The following is a 5689-nucleotide window of genomic DNA, read 5'->3' on the forward strand; positions in this document are numbered from 1 at the left end:
TCTTCTTCTTCTACTGCTTCTTCTACTGCTTCTTCTTCTTCTTCTTCTACTGCTTCTTCTTCTTCTTCTACAGCTTCTTCTTCTACAGCTTCTTCTTCTACAGCTTCTTCTACTGCTTCTTCTTCTACAGCTTCTTCTACAGCTTCTTCTTCTACAGCTTCTTCTACTGCTTCTTCTTCTACAGCTTCTACAGCTTCTACAGCTTCTTCTTCTACAGCTTCTACAGCTTCTTCTTCTACAGCTTCTACAGCTTCTACAGCTTCTTCTTCTTCTACAGCTTCTTCTTCTTCTACAGCTTCTACTTCTTCTACAGCTTCTTCTTCTGCTTCTTCTACAGCTTCTTCTTCTTCTTCTTCTTCAGCTTCTTCTGCTTCTTCTACAGCTTCTTCTTCTGCTTCTTCTACAGCTTCTTCTTCTTCTTCTTCTACAGCTTCTTCTTCTTCTACAGCTTCTTCTTCTTCTACAGCTTCTTCTTCTTCTTCTTCTTCTTCTTCTACAGCTTCTTCTTCTTCTACAGCTTCTTCTTCTTCTACAGCTTCTTCTTCTTCTACAGCTTCTTCTTCTTCTACAGCTTCTTCTTCTTCTACAGCTTCTTCTTCTTCTACTGCTTCTTCTACAGCTTCTTCTTCTTCTTCTACAGCTTCTTCTTCTTCTTCTTCTACAGCTTCTTCTTCTTCTTCTTCTACAGCTTCTTCTTCTTCTACAGCTTCTTCTTCTTCTACAGCTTCTTCTTCTTCTACAGCTTCTTCTTCTTCTTCTTCTACAGCTTCTTCTTCTTCTACAGCTTCTTCTTCTTCTACAGCTTCTTCTTCTTCTTCTACAGCTTCTTCTTCTTCTTCTACAGCTTCTTCTTCAGCTTCTTCTTCTTCAGCTTCTTCTTCAGCTTCTTCTTCTTCTTCTTCAGCTTCTTCTTCTTCTTCTACAGCTTCTTCTTCTTCTACAGCTTCTTCTTCTTCTACAGCTTCTACAGCTTCTTCTTCTTCAGCTTCTTCTTCTTCAGCTTCTTCTTCTTCAGCTTCTTCTTCTACAGCTTCTTCTTCTTCTTCTTCTACAGCTTCTTCTTCTTCTACAGCTTCTTCTTCTTCTACAGCTTCTTCTTCTTCTACTGCTTCTTCTTCTTCTTCTACAGCTTCTTCTTCTTCTGCTTCTTCTTCTTCTACAGCTTCTTCTTCTTCTACAGCTTCAGCTTCTTCTTCTGCTTCTACTTCTTCTACAGCTTCTTCTTCTTCTACAGCTTCTTCTTCTTCTACAGCTTCTTCTTCTTCTACAGCTTCTTCTTCTTCTTCTTCTACTGCTTCTTCTTCTACAGCTTCTTCTTCTTCAGCTTCTTCTTCTACAGCTTCTTCTACTGCTTCTACTGCTTCTTCTTCTGCTTCTACTGCTTCTTCTTCTGCTTCTACTGCTTCTTCTTCTGCTTCTACTGCTTCTTCTTCTGCTTCTACTGCTTCTTCTTCTTCTTCTACTGCTTCTTCTTCTGCTTCTACTGCTTCTTCTTCTGCTTCTACTGCTTCTTCTTCTTCTACTGCTTCTTCTTCTTCTTCTACTGCTTCTTCTTCTGCTTCTACTGCTTCTTCTTCTGCTTCTACTGCTTCTTCTTCTTCTTCTACTGCTTCTTCTTCTTCTACTGCTTCTTCTTCTTCTTCTACTGCTGCTTCTTCTTCTTCTACTGCTGCTTCTTCTTCTTCTACTGCTTCTTCTTCTTCTTCTACTGCTTCTTCTTCTTCTTCTTCTACTGCTTCTTCTTCTTCTTCTACTGCTTCTTCTACTGCTTCTTCTTCTTCTTCTTCTACTGCTTCTTCTTCTTCTTCTACAGCTTCTTCTTCTACAGCTTCTTCTTCTACAGCTTCTTCTACTGCTTCTTCTTCTACAGCTTCTTCTACAGCTTCTTCTTCTACAGCTTCTTCTACTGCTTCTTCTTCTACAGCTTCTACAGCTTCTACAGCTTCTTCTTCTACAGCTTCTACAGCTTCTTCTTCTACAGCTTCTACAGCTTCTACAGCTTCTTCTTCTTCTACAGCTTCTTCTTCTTCTACAGCTTCTACTTCTTCTACAGCTTCTTCTTCTGCTTCTTCTACAGCTTCTTCTTCTTCTTCTTCTTCAGCTTCTTCTGCTTCTTCTACAGCTTCTTCTTCTGCTTCTTCTACAGCTTCTTCTACAGCTTCTTCTTCTTCTTCAGCTTCTTCAGCTTCTTCTTCTTCTTCAGCTTCTTCAGCTTCTTCTTCTTCTGCTTCTTCAGCTTCTTCAGCATCTTCCTCTTCAGCTTCTTCAGCTTCTTCTTCTTCTTCTACAGCTTCTTCTTCTTCTTCTTCTACAGCTTCTTCTTCTTCTACTGCTTCTTCTTCTTTTACTGCTTCTTCTTCTTTTACTGCTTCTTCTTCTTCTACTGCTTCTTCTTCTTCTACTGCTTCTTCTTCTTCTACTGCTTCTTCTTCTTCTTCTGCTTCTTCTTCTTCTTCTGCTTCTTCTTCTTCTTCTGCTTCTTCAGTTTCTTCTTCTACAGCTTCTACTTCTTCTACGGCTTCTACTTCTTCTACGGCTTCTACTTCTTCTACGGCTTCTTCTCCTTCTACGGCTTCTTCTTCTTCTACAGCTTCTTCTTCTTCTTCTACAGCTTCTTCTTCTTCTTCTTCTACAGCTTCTTCTTCTTCTTCTTCTACAGCTTCTTCTTCTTCTTCTTCTACAGCTTCTTCTTCTTCTTCTTCTTCTTCTACAGCTTCTTCTTCTTCTTCTTCTTCTTCTTCTTCTTCTTCTTCTTCTTCTACAGCTTCTTCTTCTTCTTCTACAGCTTCTTCTTCTTCTACAGCTTCTTCTTCTTCTTCTTCAGCTTCTTCTTCTTCTACAGCTTCTTCTTCTTCTTCTTCTTCTACAGCTTCTTCTTCTTCTTCTTCTTCTACAGCTTCTTCTTCTTCTTCTTCTTCTACAGCTTCTGCTTCTTCTTCTTCTTCTACAGCTTCTGCTTCTTCTTCTTCTTCTACAGCTTCTGCTTCTTCTTCTTCTTCTACAGCTTCTTCTTCTTCTTCTTCTACAGCTTCTTCTTCTTCTACAGCTTCTTCTTCTTCTTCTTCTTCTTCTACAGCTTCTTCTTCTTCTTCTACAGCTTCTTCTTCTTCTTCTTCTTCTTCTTCTTCTTCTTCTACAGCTTCTTCTTCTTCTTCTTCTTCTTCTGCTTCTTCTTCTTCTTCTTCTTCTTCTGCTTCTTCTTCTTCTTCTTCTGCTTCTTCTGCTTCTTCTTCTACAGCTTCTGCTTCTTCTTCTTCAGCTTCTTCTTCTTCTTCAGCTTCTTCTTCTTCTTCTACAGCTTCTTCTTCTTCTTCTTCTACAGCTTCTTCTTCTTCTTCTACAGCTTCTGCTTCTTCTTCTTCTACAGCTTCTGCTTCTTCTTCTTCTACAGCTTCTGCTTCTTCTTCTTCTACAGCTTCTGCTTCTTCTTCTTCTACAGCTTCTTCTACAGCTTCTTCTGCTTCTTCTACAGCTTCTTCTTCTACAGCTTCTTCTTCTTCTACAGCTTCTTCTTCTTCTTCTTCTACAGCTTCTTCTTTTTCTTCTACAGCTTCTTCTACAGCTTCTTCTTCTACAGCTTCTTCTTTTTCTACAGCTTCTTCTTCTTCTTCTACAGCTTCTTCTTCTTCTACTGCTTCTTCTTCTACAGCTTCTACAGCTTCTTCTTCTACAGCTTCTTCTTCTACAGCTTCTACAGCTTCTTCTTCTACAGCTTCTACAGCTTCTACAGCTTCTTCTTCTTCTACAGCTTCTTCTTCTTCTACAGCTTCTTCTTCTTCTACAGCTTCTTCTTCTTCTACAGCTTCTTCTACAGCTTCTTCTACAGCTTCTTCTTCTTCTTCTTCTTCAGCTTCTTCTGCTTCTTCTACAGCTTCTTCTTCTGCTTCTTCTACAGCTTCTTCTACAGCTTCTTCTTCTTCTTCAGCTTCTTCAGCTTCTTCTTCTTCTTCAGCTTCTTCAGCTTCTTCTTCTTCTGCTTCTTCAGCTTCTTCAGCATCTTCCTCTTCAGCTTCTTCAGCTTCTTCTTCTTCTTCTACAGCTTCTTCTTCTTCTTCTTCTACAGCTTCTTCTTCTTCTTCTTCTACAGCTTCTTCTTCTTCTACTGCTTCTTCTTCTTTTACTGCTTCTTCTTCTTTTACTGCTTCTTCTTCTTCTACTGCTTCTTCTTCTTCTACTGCTTCTTCTTCTTCTTCTGCTTCTTCTTCTTCTTCTGCTTCTTCTTCTTCTTCTGCTTCTTCAGCTTCTTCTTCTACAGCTTCTACTTCTTCTACGGCTTCTACTTCTTCTACGGCTTCTTCTCCTTCTACGGCTTCTTCTTCTTCTACAGCTTCTTCTTCTTCTTCTACAGCTTCTTCTTCTTCTTCTTCTACAGCTTCTTCTTCTTCTTCTTCTACAGCTTCTTCTTCTTCTTCTTCTACAGCTTCTTCTTCTTCTTCTTCTTCTTCTACAGCTTCTTCTTCTTCTTCTTCTTCTTCTTCTACAGCTTCTTCTTCTTCTTCTTCTTCTACAGCTTCTTCTTCTTCTTCTTCTTCTACAGCTTCTTCTTCTTCTTCTTCTACAGCTTCTTCTTCTTCTTCTTCTTCTTCTTCTTCTTCTTCTACAGCTTCTTCTTCTTCTTCTTCTTCTTCTTCTTCTACAGCTTCTGCTTCTTCTTCTTCTTCTACAGCTTCTGCTTCTTCTTCTTCTTCTACAGCTTCTCTTCTTCTTCTTCTACAGCTTCTTCTTCTTCTACAGCTTCTTCTTCTTCTTCTTCTTCTTCTACAGCTTCTTCTTCTTCTTCTACAGCTTCTTCTTCTTCTTCTACAGCTTCTTCTTCTTCTTCTTCTTCTTCTTCTTCTTCTTCTTCTACAGCTTCTTCTTCTTCTTCTTCTTCTGCTTCTTCTTCTTCTTCTGCTTCTTCTTCTTCAGCTTCTTCTTCTTCTTCAGCTTCTTCTTCTTCTTCTACAGCTTCTTCTTCTTCTTCTTCTACAGCTTCTTCTTCTTCTTCTACAGCTTCTGCTTCTTCTTCTTCTACAGCTTCTGCTTCTTCTTCTACAGCTTCTGCTTCTTCTTCTTCTACAGCTTCTTCTACAGCTTCTTCTGCTTCTTCTACAGCTTCTTCTTCTACAGCTTCTTCTTCTTCTACAGCTTCTTCTTCTTCTTCTACAGCTTCTTCTTCTTCTACAGCTTCTTCTTCTTCTTCTTCTACAGCTTCTTCTTTTTCTTCTACAGCTTCTTCTACAGCTTCTTCTTCTTCTTCTACAGCTTCTTCTTCTTCTACAGCTTCTTCTTCTTCTTCTACAGCTTCTTTTTCTTCTACAGCTTCTTCTTCTTCTACAGCTTCTTCTTCTTCTACAGCTTCTTCTTCTTCTACAGCTTCTACAGCTTCTTCTTCTTCTTCTTCTTCAGCTTCTTCTTCTTCTTCTTCAGCTTCTTCTTCTTCTTCTTCAGCTTCTTCTTCTTCTTCAGCTTCTTCTTCTTCTTCTTCTTCTTCTTCTTCTTCTTCTTCTTCTTCAGCTTCTTCTTCTTCAGCTTCCTCTTCTTCAGCTTCTTCTTCTTCTTCTTCTACAGCTTCTTCTTCTTCTGTTTCTACAGCTTCTTCTTCTTCTTCTTCTTCTACAGCTTCTTCTTCTTCTTCTTCTACAGCTTCTTCTTCTTCTGTTTCTACAGCTTCTTCTTCTTCTACAGCTTCTTCTTCTTCTACAGCTTC

Source organism: Staurois parvus, unplaced genomic scaffold (assembly GCF_062004578.1).
Source record: "Staurois parvus isolate SC_StPar_1 unplaced genomic scaffold, SC_StPar_1.0 ptg002391l, whole genome shotgun sequence".
NCBI classification, from domain to species: Eukaryota; Metazoa; Chordata; class Amphibia; order Anura; family Ranidae; genus Staurois; species Staurois parvus.